Source organism: Chiloscyllium punctatum, unplaced genomic scaffold (genome assembly GCF_047496795.1).
Source record: "Chiloscyllium punctatum isolate Juve2018m unplaced genomic scaffold, sChiPun1.3 scaffold_161, whole genome shotgun sequence".
Classification (NCBI taxonomy): domain Eukaryota; kingdom Metazoa; phylum Chordata; class Chondrichthyes; order Orectolobiformes; family Hemiscylliidae; genus Chiloscyllium; species Chiloscyllium punctatum.
The window spans coordinates 337190-359054 of record NW_027309895.1 but is presented as its reverse complement, the minus strand read 5'-3'; the positions used below and the strand labels follow the sequence as shown (position 1 = coordinate 359054).

General features: G+C 43.5%; 1 long non-coding RNA gene across 2 annotated transcripts; it reads right to left on the bottom strand.

Moving 5' to 3' along the window:
* Positions 1-1335: 1335 nt before the first annotated feature.
* LOC140471844 (uncharacterized) lies at positions 1336-19266 on the bottom strand. Of its 2 annotated transcripts, none has more exons than XR_011957213.1 (4): positions 19254-19266; positions 6874-6960; positions 3045-3149; positions 1336-1663 (listed from the first exon to the last, which is right to left on the bottom strand). It is a non-coding gene; the product is annotated as an uncharacterized lncRNA (long non-coding RNA). The 2 variants fall into 2 exon arrangements; XR_011957212.1 differs by lacking the exon at positions 19254-19266 and adding an exon at positions 10092-10126.
* Between the last annotated feature and the right edge of the window lie 2599 nt (positions 19267-21865).

The following is a 21865-nucleotide window of genomic DNA, read 5'->3' as shown; positions in this document are numbered from 1 at the left end:
CCTTAACAGGAACATACTGCCTATATACTCTCATTGTCGCAGGCCTATGGAGGTAATGGCAGATGAGGATACAGAAGCAATCATTTCCAGTTAAGAGATAATGTTGGGAAAGATAACAGCCTAAGGGTAGATGGGTCTCCAGGCCCTGATGGATTGCATCCCAGGGGACTAAAAGAGATGGTGGGGAGGGGAGGGGAGGGGAGGGGGGAAATAACAAATAGACCTCGTGAAAATTCACTAAAAGTTGTTGGATTCTGGGATGGTTTTGACAGACTGGAAGCTGCAAATGTGGTGCCACTATTTTTCAAAAGGACCCGTTAGCTTAACATCTGTAGTGGAGAAAATGCTTGAACCTCTCAAGGAAGTAGTGGTGAGATATCTGGGTAGAAATTGTCCAATTGAGCAGACACAGCATGGATTCAGGAAAGACAGGTCATGTAGAACACATTTACTAGAATTATTTGAGGATACGACGAGTGCGTTAGACAAGGCAGACTCAGTGGATGTGGTGTACCTGGATTTCCAGAAGGTATCCGATAAGTTGCCACACAAAAAGCTGCTGAATAAGGTAAAGATGCACAGCATTATTGGTAATGTATTATCATAGATACAGGATCGGTTAACCAGCAAAAAATAAAGAATGGGGATAAATGGGTGTTTGGATTAGTGTTGGCACTACAACTGTTTGCAATTTACACAAATGTTTTGGAGTTGAGGACCAAGTGTACGGTGTCAGAGTTCACATTTGATACAAAGATGAGGTAGAGAAATGTCTGCAGAGGCCACTGTCAGTCTGCACAGGGACACAGATAGGTTAAGTGAATGATCTGGCAGATGGAGTTCAATGTTGGGAAATGTGAGGTCATCCATTTTGGTCGTACGAACAGAAAACTGGATGATGAAATGGTGAAATCTTGCAGCATTCTGCTGTGCAGAGTGAGCTGGGTGGCCTTGTGCATGAATCTCAGGAAGTTGGTTTGCAGGTGCAGCAGGTAATTATGGCAGTGAAGGGAATATTGTCCTTCATTGCTAGAGGTATGGTTATGCTGCAGCTGTACAGGGTGCTGGTGAGGCCACACCTGGAGTACTGTGTCCAGGTTTGGTCCCCTTACATTAGCAAGGATGCACTGGCACAGGAGGTTCACTAGTTTGAGTTGGGAGTTGAGAGGGTTGGTGTATGTGGAGAGATTGAGAAAACTGGTTCTATAGTCATTGTAATTTAGAGGAATGGGAGGTTGGATAGGAAAAAATAAAATTATGAAGGGAGTAGATAAGATAGAAGCAGGGAGGCTATTTCCACTGGGGTCGGTTGAAACTACAGAGCATTACCTCAAAATAAGGGGGAGCAGATTTAGGACTGAGTTCAGGAGGAGCTTCTTCAGCTAAAGGGTTGTGAATCTGTGGAATTCCCTGCCGAGTGCAGCATTTGACGTTATCAACTTGAATGCCTTTAAGGCAAAATGTAGATTTGTGAACAGGAAAAGAATTAAGGGTTATGGTGAGAGAGCAGGAATGTGGAGCTGAGGCCATGAAAAGATCAGGCCTGATCTTATTGAATGGTAGAGCAGGCTTGAGGGGCCAGATGAAAGTTCTTGCCTTGTGCCATCAAAATTGGCCTTTGTCCAATTCAGAACCTTAACTTTTCAATCTGGTCTATTATTTTCTGTAACTATTTAAAAATAGAATTATCAGAGAATCCCAACAGTGTGGAAACAGGTCATTCAGCCCATCACATTGATACTGACCCTGAAAGCCTCTTAACCAGCCCCTGTAACATTGCTTTTCCCAGAGCCTGCACATCCCTGAACATTACGGGCAATTCAGCCTGGATAATCCACCCAACCTGCACATCTTTGGACTGTGGGAGGAAACCAGAGGGCCCAGACGAAATCCTTGCAGAAAACCCCAATAAGGTGATCATCCCATTCTCATTTCCCAGTTCCACCTAAATAACTTCACTGACCATACCACCAGGAATATCCTCCCTAAGCAAAAACATAATGCTATTTCGAATCAAAAATGCCACTCCGCCTCCTTTCTTGTCCCCCTTCCTATCCTTGCTATAGCATCTATACCTTGGAACATGAAGCTGCCAGGCCTATCCATCCCTGAGTGATGCCTCTGTAATTGCTATAATATCCCAGTGCCATGTTCAAAACCATACCCTGAGCTCATCTGCTTTCCCTGTCAGGCGTCTTCTATTGAAGTAAATGCAGTGCAACTGCTCAGTCCGTCTTCATTCTGTTCCTTGTCCTTGCCTGCCTTGACTATTTGACTTCTGAACTGTAACAGCCTCAGACATACCTCTATTCTCACTATCTTCTTGGGTTTATACCCACTCCCTCACTGGTTTAATGCCTCCCGAGTTTCACCAGCCAGTCTCCATGCCTAGATATTAGACACCTTCCAATTCAGGTACAATCCATCCTTCTTATGCAGGTCAACTCTACTCCAGAGGAGATCATAATGATCCAAAAAACGTGAATCCTTTTCCCTTGCACCAGCTCCTTAGCCACCGATCCAGCACCACCTCCTCCTCCTCCTCCTCTGTAATATGGACATTTTTCAAGATGTCACCATTTATTTCCCCACATTCTATATCTCCCATGTACTTCTTCACAGTAAACACTAATGCAAAATACTTGTTTCCTATCTCACCCATCACCTGCAGCTCCACACAATGGCTGCCTTGCTGATCTTTGAGGGTCTCTATTTTCTCCCTAGTTAGCCTTTTTTTTTCATGTATTTACAAAAGCCCTTCGGATTATCCTTAACCCTATTTGCCAAAGCTATCTCACGTCCCTTTTTTGACTCCTGATTTCTCTTTTAATTATACTCCTACTGCCTTTATACTCAAAAAATTTTTTTGATTGGAATAAATGCAAAATATAACATCTAGACAAAACAAACGAGGGCAGGACTTACACTCAATAAAAGTAGAGCCTTGAGTAGTGATATGGGAACAAAGCGACCGAGGGCTTCAGGTCTTTGAAATTTGTGTTACATGTAGACAGGGTGGTTAAGAAAGTGCTTAGTACACTTACCTTCATTGTTCAGACCTTTGAGTCCAGGAGTTGGGACGTTATGTTGAGGATGTACAGGACGTTGGGGAGGCCTCTTCTGGAATACTCTGTCCAGTTCTGGTTGTGCTGTTATAGGAAGGATATTAAATTGGAGCAGGTTCAGAAGAGATTTACCAGGATGTTGCCATGAATGGAGGGATTGTGTTCTAAGGAGAGGCTGGATAGGCTGGGAATTTTTTTCACTGGCGTGCACGAGGTTGAGGGGTCACCTTATTAGAGGTTTACAAAATCAGAAAGAGTGTTTTGCTGGGGGGGACGGGGGGGATTCAAAACTGTGCTGCATTCATTTTGAGAAGAAATTAGAAAGATTTCAGAAAAGACATTAGGGTTTTTAAAAAAATTATACATGTGAAATGAACTTCCAGAGGAAGTGGTAGCTGTGAATACAATTACAATATTTAAAAGACATTCAGATAAGTACATAACTAGGAAATATTTGGATGGATGTGGACCAAGCGGAGGCAGGTACAATTAGTTCAGTTTGGAATTATGGTTGGCATAGACTGGTTGGACCACAGGGCCTGTTTCCTTGCTGTATAACGTTATGACTCTAATCCTCACTAACTCTAAATTCCTCCATCCTCAACTCTCCCGATCACTGTCACTTCATCCAGCCTCACAACTCTTCCTTATTTATATAATTCCTCACCAGCCACAGAAAGCTCCCTATCTCATGTCCTCCAGTTTCTCAGATCTCTGCGATATGTGCCTTTCTTTAGTTCCAGCCTTGAGGATGCCCTCATTCACTCCAATTGGTTGGAGGACAAACTGGTACGACCTGGTCCTCCAGTACTGCCCTCTGCCCCCTATTGGCCTGCGCTGATACCAATCATTCGGGGCCCATTGTGAGGTGAGTGGTGGGATCGTCCCTCTCTCTGCCCTGGGATGAGCTTCAACATTCACAGTCAATGGGGGCAGTATCACAGAGCACAGGGGCTGGGGCTTTTCAGCCCATTTGGGATGTACCCTCTTCCTCTGGAGATGCTGCAAATCTGTCCCAATTCCCTTCCCCTTTGCCCATAGCCCCCCAAATCTTCCCTTAAAAAGTAAAATTCTAAATCTGATTATGAATAACTGCTGAGTCTGTGTCCAGCTGTCATTCAGACTGTTCCAGATACTCAGAACTTACTGAATAAAATAATGTTCACATATTCACATTATTTGCCAATTATCTGAAAACAGTTACTAAAATTGTGACATTGTTAACAATTCCCCTCACTCTGCAGATTAGATATCCTAGAAACAAATTTGCACCTGGTCAAAATCACTGCTGAACCTTCTCAGCTCCAAGGACAATTATCTGTGCTTCTGCTAGCTCTCCACAAAAGAGGAAAACATCTTATTTTCATTTATTAGTGTCATAGAGATGTACAGCACAGAAACAGACCTTTGGTCCAATTTGTCCATGACAACGAGGAATCCTCAACAAACGGAGTCCCATTTGCCAGCTATTGGTCCGTATCATTGGAAACTCTTCCTATTCACGTACCCAATCGGATGCCTTTCAAATGTTGTAATTGTATCAGCCTCCACTACTTCATCCGGCAGCTCATTCCACACATACACCACACACAGCTTGAAAACTTTGCCCCTTAAATCCGTTTTTAATCTTTGCCCTCTCAATTTATGCCCATGTGATCTTGTTTTGAACCCACCTAACTGGAGGGAAAAGACCCTGGCTGTTCACCTTATCCATGCCCTTCATGACTTTATCGATCTCCATGAAGTCACCTCTCAGTCTTTGACTCTCCAGGGAAATTAACGCTGGCCTATTCAGCCTCTCCCTGTAGCCCAAATCCTCCAACCCGAGCAAAGTCTTTGAAAATCTTGTCTGAACTCTTTCAAGATTCACAACATCCTTTCCAGAACAGGGAATTTCAAACTTAAAACATAATTCCTGAAATGGCTTAATCAATGTCCTGTCCAACCAGAATTTGACGTCCCAGCTTCTGAACTCAATGCATTGACCAATAAATATAAGCATAACAAACACCACCTTCACTAGTCTGCCTACCTTCGACTCTACTTTCAAGGAACAATGAACCTGCACTCCGTGGTCTCTATGTTCAGCAACATTCCCAAGGACTTTACCATTAAGTGTACAAGACCTGCTCTGATTTGCCTTTCCAAATTCCAACAGCTTACATTTGTCTAAATTGAACCCAGTCTGCCATTCCTCGCTCCAATGGCCCATCTGGTCAAGATACTGTTGCATTCTGAACTAACCTGCTTCATTGTCCACTACACCTCCAATTTTGGTGTCTTCTGTAAACCCACTGATCATATCTCATACATTCACATCCAAGTCATTTATTTAAGGACCTAATACCCATTCCTGCAGGACAATGCTGCTCACAGGCCTCCAGTCCGCAAAGCAAGCCTCCATCACCACCCTCTGCCTCCTACCTTCAAGCCAGTTTTGTATCCAAATGGCTAGTTCTCCCAACATTCCATGTTATCTAACCTTGCTAACCAGTCTGCTGTGTGGAACATCGTTCAGTGTCCATATAGACAACGTCCACAGTCTGCCTTCATTAATCATCTTTGTCACATCTTCAAAAAAACTCAATCAAGTTAGAGAGAGAGAATTTAACACACACAAAGCCATGTTGACGAGCCCTAATCAATCCTCGTCTTTCCAAATACATGTAAATCCAGTCCCTCAGAATCCCTTCCAACAACTTACCTACCACTGACGTTAGGTTCACTGTTCTCTTGTTCCCTGGCCTTTCCTTACCACCTTTTTAAAATAATGGCACCCATCTTCCAGCACCTCACCTGTCACAAACAATGATATAAATACCTTAGGGAGGGGCACTGCCAACACCTTCCTAGCTTTCCACAAATTTCTGGAATACACCTGATCAGGTCCCAGGGATTTATCCACCTTTCTACTGTTTAAGACATCCAGTACTTCCTCCTCTGTAACATAGACACTTTTCAAGTTATCACTATTTATTTCTCCAAACTCTCTAGAATAGAATAGCATAGTATTTCTCCCACATCCTGTTGTTCCATAAATGGCCTTGTTGATCTTTAAGGGGTCCTATTCTCTGTCTGGTTATTATTTTATGCTTAAAGTATTTGTAGAATCTCTTTGGATTCTCCTTAAACTATGTCCTGGAGATATTTCAAGTCCCCTTTTTGCTCTCCTGATTACCCTCGAGTACATTCCTGTAAAAACGTGATCCTGTACTCCCAATTCCTCCGCCTCTGTCATATCTGCTCCCAGAAGAAGCAATTCCACTCCAGGACATCCCAGAAAGGTTTCCTCTTTCAAGGACCGCATTTCCCTCCCACTTGATCAACAATGCACTCCAACGCATATCCTCCACTTCTTGTACCTCCGTCTTCCCCCCACCCCTCGAACCACAATAAGAATATAATCCCCCGGTCCTCACCTGCCACCCACTAATCTCCATTTACCTCTGCTATGTCTGCTACCTACAGTCAGACCCCACCACCAGGGATATATCTCCCTCCCCAGCCCTTTCTATCTTCTGCAGAGACCATGGGATCTTTGGTGCTGATGTGCTGCCCCACGGATACTTCAGTCACTCACCCTACCAAATGGCCTAGTGAGGTTATCATTAGATGGATAATCCAGACACCCAGGTAACGTTCTGGGGCCCAGGGTTTGGATCCCGTCACGGCAGACAGTGGAATGTGAGTTCAATAAAAATTTGGAATTAAGAATCTATTAAAGACCACGAATCCATTGTTGATTATTGCGAAAAAAAACTCATCAGATTCGCTAATATCCTTCAGGGAAGGAATCTGCCATCCTTACCTGGTCTGGCCTACATGTGACTCCAGACCCACAGCAATGTAGTTGACTCTTTACTGCCCTTTGGGCCCAGCCAGTGACACCCTCATCCTGTGAATGAATAACAAAGAAGGTCAAGTCTTGTACACAACCATACTGTTCTTACAGATAAGTGATCTCTCAGTAAATTTGCTTCTCAACTCCCTGCTGACTATTGGGGAAGTGGAGAGGCGGTCAATAGTACCATCCCAATAAGGGGATCATCCCTTTCTTATTTCTCAGTTCTGCCTGGATGTACTCCCAGGAATACCCTCTTGAAGCCCAGCTGTAATGTTATCCCTAATCAAAAATACCTCTTCCCCTGCTCTGTTGCCCCCTTTCTATCTTTGCTATAGCATCTATACACTGGAACATTAAGGTGCTGGTCCTATCCATCATTAAGTTATGCCTCTGTAATTGCTATAATATTCCAGTGCGATGTTCAAAACCATACCCTGAGCTCCTCTGTCCCCGCATTGAAACATATGCAGTGTAACTGCTCATTCTGTTCCTTGCCCTTGTTTGCCTTGACTGTTTGATGTCTGAACTGTACAAGCATCAGACTTAGCTCTTCGCTCACTCTCTCTCTGGGTTTACCCACATTCCTTCACTGGTTTAATGCCTCCTTAATAGCACTAGCAATTGTTCCCTTCCAGTGCCAGTATAATCCATCCTTCTGATGGAGGTCAATTCTACCCCACAAGAGATTCCACTGATCCAATAATGTGAACTCTTCTATTCCTATGTCATTGATACCAATAAACAACAGCCTCCCCTCAAAATGGTTATTCTCCCCTTTAAGAATATTCTGCTCCCTCTCTGAGACATCCTTATACAAAAATTACACATTCGAATAATAAACCATACACTCATCAGGTCATCATAAAAGGATTACATGACACATTGAAGGTTTGGGGAGACCTTTTGAGAGAATGCGATGATTCAAAGGAGAATTTTTAAGCAGCAAATGGGATTGATCTGGAGCACAATACTCACACACACAATGCGAATATCCAGATCCTGATATACTGAGTAATTCAATCAGAGTTTAGTAGAATATTTACTGAGATTACCATCTGAATGTCCACCTGTAATATCCCGTAATACAAGTTTATAAAATCTGTCACTATCAGTTCAAGTTAGAAACTCACATCATCCCCTCCTTGTGGCCCAGGATTACTGTACATATTACCCTAGAGGACATCAGCAGTCAACTCAGAGTGAAATCTGTGGGTTTCTAGGAGATTCCAAATTGAGATCTCATGTGACTGAACACAGCAGTTCTTTGACACATTGGAGAAAATGATCCAAGCGTCAGTGAGTTATGGGGAACAAGAATGACTTTCTTTTCTTTCATTCCGTGCTGCCGCTCTGCCTCATCAATAAGACATGGGTGTGAAAGGCTATTGCCTAACGATGGGCACGTTGTCTCCATCCTGACCAATGGGTAGGAAGATCCTCCCAATCACTCCAAAGCGTATCCCTAAAAAGATAGCAACTCTGTCTGCTTCCCACTGCCCAGTGCTCCCAGTAAATGTTTGGAAGAATGGGAACGGGGGGGGGGGGGGGGGTGGGGGGGGGCGATATCTCCTAGAAAAGGCATAACTGTAAAGGTCTAAGAGGATTATGAAAAGAGAGAGATGCACAGGAGAAGGAGGCAACAAGTTGCCAGATGGGGTGTAACTTGGGAAAAATGGGAAGTTGCTCATTTTGGAGGAGATAATAAAAGAACAAAGTACTATTTAAATGGTGGAAACTGTAGAAAGCTGCACCACAAAGGGACCTGGGGTAATTGTTCAGGAAACACAGAAAGCTACCACACAGTTACACCAGGGAATCAGGAAGGGGAATCGAATGCTTGTTTCAAAAGTTTTCAGTATTAGAGTTTGGAGTATATACCTGAGAGTAACGTGTGGAAGTGCTGGTGAGACCACCATATCTGCAGTAATGAGAGAAGTTTTGGTCCCTTTTGAGAAGGAAATGTGTCACTTTATTGGAGGCATTTCAGGGAAGATTCAATGAGATGATCCCTGGTTTGGAGGGATTATCTTTTAAATAAAGGCTGAAAAGTTTGCAACTCTACTCACTGGATTTTGGAGAAAGAGAGGTGATCTCATTGAGACAGATGGGATTCTTCAGGGGTTTGACAGGATAAATACTGAGAGGATGTGTCCGAGGGTAAATACTGAGAGGGGAGTCTGAAACCAGATTCTGAGTTACGGAATCAAGAGTTCTGTTTTGGATTCAAGTATAAGGGAACACCGACGTGGGTAAGGGGTTCCAGTAGCAATGGAGCTGGGGTGAGGTGGAGAAAAGCAACTTTTAAAAGATTGGATTTCCTGGTGCTGTGATTGTGTGGATGTCTGATCAAAAGGTCACCTTGGGGTCAGATATAACAGCAATATTGTTGAGTGTCGTTCTGCCTCAGAGTTCCCAGTGGGAGGGAGGGGCTCAGCAGTAAGGCAATGGGTTTAACCTTGACAATGTTTCATTGGAGGAAATTGCAGCTAATCGACGAGTGAGAATGTGATAAGCAGTTTGATAACTGAGTAACAGTGGAGTAATGGAGATGGATAATGGGGAGAGTGAACTGGGCATCGTCAGTGTACATGTCAAACCTAACAGTGTTTTTGGATGATATCACCTCCTGGCACTGTGTACGTGAGATACAGGAGAGACCAAGGATAGATCGTTGAGGGACACCAAATGCAAGGAATTCAGAAAGGAAAGGGAGAGTGGAGATGGAGCAGGATTTTCCAACAACGGTGAGGTCAAATATTAGTTTTTCACAGAATGGGAGAGAAGGACATCACCAGAAAAGACCAACAGACAGAACAAGGAACAATATCTATGAATTGGCGAGGGGGAGTGATGAGGCGGCAGCAAAGGAAAGAGAGTTGGAAAGTGAGTTTAGTGAGATTAGGGTAAAGGGTCAAGGTGAGCTCTGATAAGGCTTGACAAGAGACTGGAGAAAGATGTAGGTTTAGAACAAAAACCAGGAACACCACGTGACGCAGTTTGGCTCAGTGGGCTAGTGGGAGGGAGAGAAGCAGCAGATCGGATTATCTCAGTCTTAGTGACAGAGAAACTCCATGTGATCCTCACTCGTTGTTGGAGGGGAGGATGGAGGAGACAGGATGATGGACAGTGTTTTACAAATAAACAAAACCAGGGTTAGTGATATTTAAAATGACTGATCAAACCTGATGTATTTAGCTTTTATCCAGAATATTAAAACCAATGACTGAAGTCCTAGTTCGAATCCCATCTTGGCAGATGGTGGAATCTGAATTCAAGAAAAAAACAACGTATTAGGAATCTCCTGATCTCCATGAAACCATTGTCAATGGCGAAAAAAATCCTGCCAACCTGATAGCGGCCCAGCCAGCTACTCACTGTACTAATCACTGCAAAGTCTCAACACAGGAATGAAACTGGATGGACCAGTTGGCAACGAACACGGCACCAGAAATTACAACCACAGAATCAGCCCTCTCGATGGTGCAACGTCCTCCAGACTAACATATGGATTTTGGTGCCAAAATGTGCAGAGCTGTCTCACAGACTAGTCAAGGAACAGCCTGACATAGTCAAACTCACGGAATCTTCCCTTACAAACAATGACCAGACACCACCATCACCACCAATAGATATCGAGAGTGTTGTGCTGGAAAAGCACAACAGGTCAGGCAGCATCCGAGGAGCAGGAGAATCGATATTTCGAGCCTAAGCCCTTCATCAGCCTGACCTGCTGTGCTTTTCCAGCACCAGACTCTTGACTCTGATCTCCAGCATCTGCAGTCTTCAGTTTCTCCTGAAATCTCTGGATATGACATACCAGGTAGAGGTGGTGGCACAGTGGTGTACAGATAGGGAAGATTTGCCCTGGGAGTACACAGCATTGGCTCCGGAGACCAGGAAGTCTCATGGCTACTGCTGATTACCATATACTGTCCTTGCTTGGCTGATGAATTACTTCTCCTTCATGTTGAATAACATTTGGAAGAAGCATCGAGGCAATAAAATGGTGTCAAATGTACTCTGGGTACAGGATTTCAATGTCCACAATTGAGACTAGCTCTGTAATAGAATTACTGACTGAGCTGACCAGGTCCTAAAGGACATAGCTGCTCAACTGAGTCTGCAGTGGGTGGTGAGGGAACCAACAAGAGGGAAAAACATACTTGATCTCATTGTTATGAATTGACCAGATGCAGATATATCTGGCCATGACAGTATCAGTACGAGCGACCATCACACATTCCTTTTGGAGACAGAGACCTGCCTTAAAGTTGAGAAAAACCTCCATTGTGTTGAGTGACACTATCACCGTTCTAAATGGGACAATTTTTGAAAAGATGTAGGATCTCAAACTGGATCTCTCTGAGGCACTGTGGGACATCAACAGCAGCAGAACTGTACTCCAGCACAATCTGTAATCTCATGGGTTTGTAAATCCTGCTCGCACCCATCACAATGGACAGGAAAGGAGGGCATGCCATGAGCAGCACCAGGCAGACTTAAAAATGAAGTGCCAACCTGATGAAGCCATAAAACAGAACTACCAGCATATCAAACAGCATCAACAGCAAGCAACAGAGCTAAGTGATCCTACATCCAATGGAACAGATCGGAGCTCTGCAGTTCTGCTACACCCAGTTGTGAACGGTGATGGACAATGAAACAACTCACTGGAGGAAGTATCACAGAAATCCCCACCCTTACTGATGGAGGGGCCTCACACACCATGCACCAGATAAGACGACAGCATTTGCAGCAATCTTCAGCCAGAAGTGCAAAGTGGGATGATCCATCTCAGCCTTCTCCAGTGGTTTCCAACATCACAGATGTGAGTTTTAAACCAGTTCAGTTGAGTTTGAATAACGTCAAGAAATGCTTAAGTAGTGCAAAGGCTACGGGTCCGACCAATATTCTGGCAATAATATTAATTGTTTGTGCTCCAGAACTTGCCACCCACCAAGCCGAGTACCGCTCCAGCACGGGCATTTACCGACAATGTGGAACATTGCCCAGGGATGTTCAACACAAAAACACAGGGCAATCCAACCCAGGCAATTTCCCTCTATCAGTCCACACTCGATCAGCAGTAAAGTGATGGAAGATGTCATTGACAGGGCTACCAAGCAGCAACTGCTCAGCAACAGTCAGCTCAGCGACACTCATTTTAGGCTCCACCAGGGCCACTCAGCTCCTGATTGTGTTACTGCCCTGATTCACAATCAGGCAACCAGCTGAATCCCAGAGGTGAGGTGAGGTGAGAGTGACAGCCCAGTCCCACTCCAAGACCGCTATTTCTAGCTGATCAGGTGGAGGAACAGAGGGATCTTGGGGTCTATGTACATAGATCTTTGAAGGTTGCCACTCAGGTGGATAGAGTTTGCAAGAAGGCCTATGGAGTATTATCGTTCATTAGCAGAGGGATTGAAATCAAGAGTCGTGAGGTGATGTTGCAGCTGTACAGGACTTTGGTTAGGCCACATTTGGAGTACTGTGTGCAGTTCTGGTCGCCTCACTTTAGGAAAGATGTGGAAGCTTTGGAGAGGGTGCAGAGAAGATTTACCAGGATGTTGCCTGGAATGGAGAGTAGGTCGTACGAGGATAGGTTGAGAGTTCTCGGCCTTTTCTCGTTGGAACGGCGAAGGATGAGGGGTGACTTGATAGAGGTTTATAAGATGATCAGAGGAATAGATAGAGTAGACAGTCAGAAACTTTTTCCCCGGGTACAACAGAGTGTTACAAGGGGACATAAATTTAAGGTGAAGGGTGGAAGGTATAGGGGAGATGTCAGGGGTGGGTTCTTCACCCAGAGAGTGGTGGAGGCATGGAATGCGCTGCCCGTGGGAGTGGTAGAGTCAGATTCATTGGCGACCTTTAAGCGGCATTTGGATAGGTACATGGATGGGTGCTTAATCTAGCATAGAAGTTCGGCACAACATCGTGGGCCGAAGGGCCTGTTCTGTGCTGTATTGTTCTATGTTCTATGTTCTATGTTCTAAACAGGGAAATGGGATAAAAACTGTGTTGCTATGAGCGGAGAAGTTTTACAAACAAATTGTGCACGTCGGAAAACACAAATTTGAACGTCTCAGTCCCGTGTTTGGAGTAAATTAGGAATGGCCTCAGTGCGGCTGCAGACCTGAGTGAGCGCCGCCATCTTTATTCGGGACAACGATTCACTGGACACGTGCGGAGCCGCCATCTTTGTAGGGGGTAAAGTGCAGCCAGGCGCATGTGCAGCCTTTCTCTCGTATAATGTCTTTGGGACCATAACAGCCAATACTGCTCTGATTCACCTCTGGGCTCCCTCATCACCACTTTGTCAATATCTAGCTTCCTCAGTCTCGAACCATGGGTGTAGTTTTGGTCTGTTTACTATTGTATTATTACTTTTATAGACCTTTTGTAAATGAGTTTTTCACTGCGGCCCAGCCTCTGTCCATGTTCTGCTCTATTATCAGATTACTTTTTTCTTGAATATTTTTGACAGTCAAGAATTCTTTTTTCCAATAGGCAAGTGTATTTTCCTTAACGTATCCTTTCTCTCCATAACTTCCCGAGCATTCATTCCAGCGACACTGCGCCGCGCGCGAAGGTGATCACATGGTTTGGTTTAGCACCGCCCTTCATTCACTTTGATTGGTTGGAGGACCAACATCCCGCAAGGTCATCCAGATCCACCCACCGTCCTTTCATTGGTCCGGAGCTGACATCAATCACCCGCGGGTCACTTTGTTGGCTAGAGCATGCGCAATGTGTCCTGCTTTTGCAGATATGTTGGGTAATGTAATGGGAGAGTTTACTGAGGGGAAGGATCCCTTTGTGTGAGCTCTGCAGTAGATTTCCTTTATTCATGGAGGGATTTGCCTTCCTACTCATGACTGTATAGCTGTGGTTGATGAATCAATGCCATCTGAACCAGTACATAAACACCCCATTTTCACTGCTTTTCACAACATCTGAGATCTTTAGCACATTATATCACACTCTTCTTTAGAAACAAAAAAACATGAAACGGAGCCTCAAGGAACGGAGCAGGAGTAGGGCATTCATCGCCTTCAGCTTGTTCCCCCATTCTATCAGATCATGGCTTGGCCAACCCAGACCTCAACACTTCTTTTATGCTTGATCCGCATCGCCCTCAACTGCTCAATATTTCAAAAATCAATCTGCCCTCTTTTAAAATAATTTGAGATAGAATCATAGATTCCCTACTGTGTGAAAACAGGCCCTTCAGCCCAACAAGCCAGAACAACCCTCCGAAGAGTAACCCAACCATTCCCCTCCCTCATTTAACTTCCACAATTGTTTGGGCGAGAAAATTCTAGTCATTCACTGAGGGGAAAAAAATCTTTACTTCTTCTAAAATGAATGTTCCCTTATGTAACGTCCCCTGGTTTGAGACTTCACTGGTGCTGGAAGATCTAGTCAACATCTACCCTGTCAAGCTCCTCAGAATCTTGTTTCCATAAGATCACTCCTGCTTATCTATTCTTGATAGGTCAACCCTTTGGTCCTCAAAGCAGCTAAGTGAATCTTTTTTGAATGGTCTCCGATGTTAGTTTATCCTTTATTAAATATGGGAGCTAATACTGTATACAGTACTCCAAGTGAGGACTCAGCAACAGCCAATATGGTTAACAAATCCTCAGTCCATACTAATACATTATCCCGATACCATGAGCTCCTAAATTGTGCAATTAACTTTTATGTAACACCTCATCGTTTACATTTTTAAAATCCAAATACAGAACATCATTGGATTACCCTTTATTAGCCCTGCTTGTTATCTCCTCAATGAAATGTCGTAAATTTGTCAAATATAGTTTCTCTTTCACAAAACCCAGTCTACCATGGTTAATTATACGTTTTTCTAAATGTCTTGCAATTTCTTTCTTTAATATTCGACTCTGTAGATTCTCTCAGTAGATTTGCTAAGCATGATTCCCCTCTCTTAAATCCATGCGGACTCTGTCCAATCCTTTCACTGTTCAGTAAGAAACTTGACTGTACTCCAGTATAGTTAGTAAATGTATCTGTATTTATTTTTAACAATTGATTACTTATAAATGCTGGACCCATGCAATATCAATGAATTAGTGACTCTGAATTTGGGTTATAATGTTTTTTTTTTGTTAATTCCATTTCGTACTGTGTTATGTAGACAGCACCAAGTGATCCCTCTTAATTGTGAGTAACTTTGAAAATAATATATTTTTAAAATGACATCCCAAAATGCTGCCTCATTATTGTGCAAGGAGGATTTTGCATTCAATAGTTTGCAGATAAAATTGAACAGAGTTTTGCAATTTGGCCAGACTGCAGGTTACACCAAAGTGGCAACTCTGTTGTCAAATTCTTACTTGACCCAAGGCATTACTGATGGGACTTCACTTTGTTCACCAGCTTTATTTCCAGGTTTAATTCTATAATCATTCTAGAGCTTGTAATTTTAGACAACTTCTCTTTTAGGTACATAGGTAAATATCGAGCTTGGGACCCGACTGGAGCATCAATGAAGCTCGTATTGCTTTTTAACTTTCCGAGCTTGCCAAATTATTGTTGGTAAATGCAGGTGACTTTATCAAAGCACATTTCACACTCCCCAGCCAGGAATTTGGTTCCACCTCTGTCAGTCCATCCATTCCTATGGATAACAGGTATTTTAAATGTGAGCACTCCATTTAACTATTTGGATTGAATACTTCAGTGGTTACGTCCTCTTGGATTCTTAATTTTAAATTACTCAATGAGATTTTTTTGTCCCCCCTGAATTTGCCAAGCACTAGGAAGTTCTGGAATATTCCAAATATTTACAATAGATGCATTTACACTATTGAAGGCAACCTGGCAGATTTGAATTCCATTCAGCTAGTCAACAAGAATACATAAGTAACTTTATGAATTGCTTACTGTACACCAACAACGCAAGCCAAGTATTAGTGAAACCATAGATTGTCTCCCATGGATTCCCAAATCTAAACAGTGCATTCCAGATATACTCACTATCACCATCTGGGCGCAGTCTCCCAAAGTGCTCCCAGAATTTAGAAAGCGCACACACTGCCCTCCAAAGATAAATCTGCTGTCACAGGCTTCACTCTTATTGCATACAATGACATTTATTGTCCAGTTCTATAATGTGACAAATGATTTTACAAGCAATTTATAAAATACTTTAAATCCTGAAGAAATATCATGTCAGCCCTTTGTAGAAGTGAATGAAAAGTGTGATGTTTGCTTGACCTTTGGCTCTATGTATCAGACTGAACTGAACCTTTAGCAAGATGTAGGATGTTTCCCACACACTTTGTTTAAAAAAGCAAAGATATGCTCTGAGATTTAAATGTTCAATCAGGTTTAATAAAAATCCTTCCAAAAATTGAGTTTGATTTCAGCTCCTTTAAAGAGATATGCTCTTGGCTTTCAATTTTGTGACATGTGATCATTCTTTGGTAAAGGTGGCTGTGTGTAACACTGCAGGATGTTATGCTGAAGTGCCTCATTGGGTGGATGAGCTTTATTACTGGTGTAACTTGGCTAATTTTGAGATGGAATATTATTGTGAGTTAAATCTTGTTTTTAAACTGAGACGTGCTTGTGTAACTCAAGTGTGGAAACTATGCTCATGTTTGCAATGAACCTTTCACTTTTGGAGATTAGTATTTTCCGATCTGTTTTGTAAATAAAGTTCACTATAGAAAGCACAGTGCTGGAGAACCGCAGGTCCAGCAGCATCTCTGAGGGGAATAAAACATTGGAAGCTCCAAGTCTCATGACCATTTTACCGTTCAGACAAAGAGTCAATGAAATTGAAATGTAACATTATTTTTCTCTTCACCGATGCCCTCAGAACTGCTGATATTCTCCAGCACTTTGTTCCTGGGGAGGAGATCTCCAGCACCTGCAGTTTATTGTTTTGTTATTGATCCTATGATTTGACTTGGGGAGCGAGAGGCAGCAACTGTGATCAACTAGAACAAAACTCCCCAACCACGGAAAACAAACCGGTTCTTTATACTTTGCAAAACACGACTGTAAATAAGAAATGCAATTAAGCTAAGTGCAAGGCGGCATACCACCAGCCTTGTCTCAAACTTGCTACTCATCTTTGAGGACTAATCTGTCAGAATTGTGTTTGCTCGCTTCCTTTGAGATGACAGTCCAGAAATGTCCCAGTTCCAATTCCTGGGCCGGGCCCAGTTACCCCATTGCAGTGGGGTGGGCAGCTTTGTGTCAGCCTGAAGTTTTGTGAATAACAACATTGCAGGTTGAAGCTGACGGTTTTGACGAATATTGTGTCATCAAACTTGGAAGAAATCCTTCCGAATGTATTGATTAACTGGACTGAGCCTGTTTACATGCTGCCCTGTTAGTAGTGCGGTCATAATCTCAGTTCATAATCACACAACACCAGGTTATAGTCCAACAGGTTTAATTGGAAGCACACTGGCTTTCGGAGAACTGCTCCTTCATCAGGTGATTGTGGAGGGCACAATTCTAAGGCACAGAATTTATAGCAAAAATTTAGTGTGATGTAACTGAAATTATCCATTGAAAAATACCTTGATTGTCTGTTCAGTCTTTCAGCTGTTCGAATACCATGATAGTTTCACTTCTTTCATGTGTCAATCACCAAACCTTTTTTTTTAAATGTTGCATTCCTGACAGTGGCCCATCAAATCACTCATTGTATTAATCACTGCACAGTCTCAACAAAGGAATGAAACTGGATGGACCACATTACATCTACCAATGCACTGGAAAATACAACAACACAATCAGCCCTCTTGACCCTGCAACTTCCGCCTCACTGTGGGCCAACAACAGCAACAGAACTGTACTCCAGCCCAATCTGAAATCTCATGTCGTGGTATATATGTCATTCAACCATTAACATCAAGCCAGGGGATCAACCCTAGTTCAGTAGAGAGTTCTGCAGGGCATGCCAGGAGCAATACCAGGCATACCTAAAAATGTGGTGCCAACCTGGTGAAGCTACCCAACCTGCATGCCAAACAGCGCAAGCAACACCAAATAGAACTATGTGATCCAACAACCAATGGATCAGATCTGAGCTCTGCAGTTCTGCCACACCTAGTCAGGAATGGTGATGGACAATTAAACAACTCACTGCAGGAAGCATCACAGATATCCCCACCCTTACTGATGGAGGGGTCTCACACATCCATGCAACAGACAAGACAACAGCATTTGCAGCAATCTTCAGCCAGCAGTGCCAAGTGGATGAGCCTTCTACATTGGTCCCTGACATCAGAGACGTGAATCAACTTGGTTGAAAACTTATTTCAAATCAGATCAAGAAATGGAGAAGTAGTGTAAAGACTGTCAGCCCTACCAAAATTGTGGAAATAATACTGATGGCTGTGCTCCAGAAATTGTTGCCCACAAAGACAAGTCCAGCACTGGCACCTACTGACATTGTTGAACATTTCCCAGGGATGTTCAACACAAAATCGCAGGACAGAGCCAACCCAGCCAATTTCCCTCCATCAGTCGACACTCGCTCAGCAGTGAAGTGACGGAAGGTGTCATCAACAGTGCTGTCACGCAGCTGCTCAGCAATAACCTTCTGTGACACCCAGTTTGGGTTCTGCCAGGGCCACTCAGTTCCTGATCCTGTTACAGACTTGATTCACAAACTGACAAACAGCTGAATTCCAGAGGTGAGGCGAGGGTGATAGCCCAGTCCCACTCCAAGACCAGTGTTTCGACTTCAGTGATATCACCGGACCTCACCACAGTCTCAGCTCATTTTTTGAAACTCTCATTCATTCCTTTTGTTAACTCTAGATTTCATTATCTAAACCCACTCCAGGCCAGGATCCAACAATCACCCTCCCTATAATCTCCAGAATATTGAAAACTCGACCACCCCAGTGCTCACTTGTACCAGAACTTGCTGATCCATCAAAAGGCTCCCATTTATAAGCAACAACAATTTACTTTCACACCCTTGACTTAATTCCTGGCTATAATCATTCTTATCTCCATGCACCAGACACTCTTTCATATCTCAATAACTCATTTTAGTTTAGACTCCCAATTATGTGTTTATTTTTGAGTTCAGCTGTGTGACTGTTTCTATAGATTCCAAGGCAACATGGTCTGGAATTCCCACCCTCTAAGATCTGCTTTCTTCCTTTACGGCATTCCTGGAAAAATGTTTATTTGGCAATGGTTTTGGTCACTGGGCATAATATTCTCCAGCTGTGGCCTTATGTCAAAAGTTTTCAATATTTTTGTGAAATTAAATACATGTTGAGTTGTACAGATATTTTCTTCTTTTCACTATCGCTGAGTGAATAATCTGTAATGTCTCTTACCCAACCACATTGTGGGAGCGCCTTCACCATTCAAACTGCAGCTGTACAAGGAAGTCAAACATCACCCTCTCCACAGGCAACAGGGCTTTGGCAATGAGCACTGGTATCTGTGGGAGAAATACACATGATGTTTCAGGGAATGCAAAATGGATTACGGGGAATGAAAATGGTGCAGAATTTGACTGTCAGAAATGGAAGAAAAATCCACTCACTATTGGAAAACAAGAATTCTTGACTGTCAAAGATATTGTGGAAATCAATAACGTGATAATGGAGCAGCATACGGTCAGGAGTCGGGCAGCAGTGGACAATCCATTTACAAAAAGGTCTGTAAACGTAGCAGTAGTAAAATACTTAACATGGCAAAAATACACTCATGTGAGACTGAGGAAGCTGGATAACGAACAAGTGGACATCAAGGAACCCAGAGGTGAATCAGAGCAGTGTTCACTTTTATGATCCCACAGTCAGAAATGTCTAGCACAAAAACAGACTCTTCAGTCAAACCCATCTATGCAAACCAGATATGCTAACCTAAACTAGTCCCATTTGCCAGCACTTGACTGACATTCCTCTGAACCCTTCCTATTCAAATGCCTTTTAAATGTTACAATTTTGTTTGCCCTTTAGGCTCCTTTTGAATTTTCCTCTCTCACCCTAAACCTCTCTCCTCTAGTTCTGGGCTCCACCACTCCAGGGTAAACACCTTGTCTATTTACGCTATCCATGCCCCTCACGATTTTATAAACCTCTTCAACATCACACCTCAGCCTATGACACTCCAGGGAAAATGGCCCCAGCCTATTATGCCTCTCCCTGCAACTCAAATCCTCCAACCCTGGCAACATCTTTAAAAAAATCAATTCTCAAACCTTCCATGTTTCAGTGCCTCTTTCTGATAAGAGGGAGACCAGAATTCCACACAATATTCCAAAAGTGGCCTAACTAATGTCCTGTATAGCTCCTTCACTCAATGCTCTGACCAACGAAGGGAAGAATCCCAAACAATTTCTTCACTATCCTATCTACCTGTGACTCCACTTTCAAGGAACTATGAACATGCATTCCACGGTCTCTTTAGATTTAGATTTAGATTACTTACAGTGTGGAAACAGGCCCTTCGGCCCAACAAGTCCACACCGCCCCGCCGAAGCGTAACCCACCCCTACCCCTACCCCTACCCCTACCCCTTACCTAACACTACGGGCAATTTAGCATGGCCAATTCACCTGACCTGCACATTTTTGGACTGTGGGAGGAAACCGGAGCACCCGGAGGAAACCCACGCAGACACGGGGAGAACGTGCAAACTCAACATAGTCAGTCGCCTGAGGCGGGAATTGAACCCGGGTCTCTGGCGCTGTGAAGCAGCAGTGCTAACCACTGTGCCACCGTGCCGCCCAGCAAGATTCTCCAAGACCTTACAATTCAGTGAGAGTCCTGGTCTGATTTGCTTTTCTAAAATGCTGCACCTCACATTTATCTAAATTAAACCCTCTCTGCCACTCTGCAGCCCATTGGCCCATCTGTTCAATGTCCCATTGCATTCTGAGACAACCTTTATCACTGTCCACAATGCCTCCAATTTTTGTGTCATCTGCAAACTTACGAACTTTACTGGCTGTATTCACATCCAAATCATTTAAATGGATGAAGAAACAAATCCAGAAAAAAAACCATCCATCTCTCTGGGTTTGAATGTGGTCTGTGTAAATCCTGCCCTATGAATCTCTTCCAGGGAGGGCTGCACATACACACCTCTGAACTTTGCCCCCGACAAAGCTGGCGGCCGCGCACGTGTCCAGTGAATCTTTGCCCCGAATAAAGATGGCGGTGATCACACAATTTGGTTATTTTCCAGTTTACTGGAAAAACGGGTCGGTATGTTTCAAATTTGTATTTTCCGATATGCACCAAATGTTTGTAAAACCTCTCAGCCCATACCAACACCATTTCCCTCCCACTTCCTACTGTTTATTTCCTTCCTTCCCAACAGCTCTCCATCCGCACATCCGCCGCGAGGATGATCACGTGGTATCGTCAAGTCCCGTCCCTCATTTACTCTGATTGGTCGGAGGATCAAATGCCCCGCCAGGTCTTCCAGCTGTGCCCCTGCCTTTCCATTGGTCTTCCGCTGACATGAACCACCAGGGGCCCATTGTTGCCTGGAGCATGCGCACTGTTTCGTGGCTTTTCTTGCTGTTTATCAGTTACAAGAGTGAGACACAAAGTTAAAAATCACACAACCACCTGATGAAGAAGCTGCAAACCGAGTCCTTCCAAATAAACCTGTTGGACTATAACCTGGTGTTCTGTGAATTTTAATTTTGTCCATCCTAATCCAACACCAGCACCTGAAAGTCAAGAGTGCGGGAGGAATGCAAAATATAATAACAAAAGAACTAGGAACAGGAGAAGGCCGTCCTGCCCTTTGAGCTTGCTCTGCCATTCATTAAGATCATGGCTGATCATTTTGTGGACGCAGAACCATTTACCAACGTTCTCACCATATCTCTTAATTAATTAATTAAATAATTATTTTCAAAAAAGTTACCTTCGCTTTAAAAACGTTTACTGAACTCGTATCAACTACTCCCCTGGGCAATGAATTC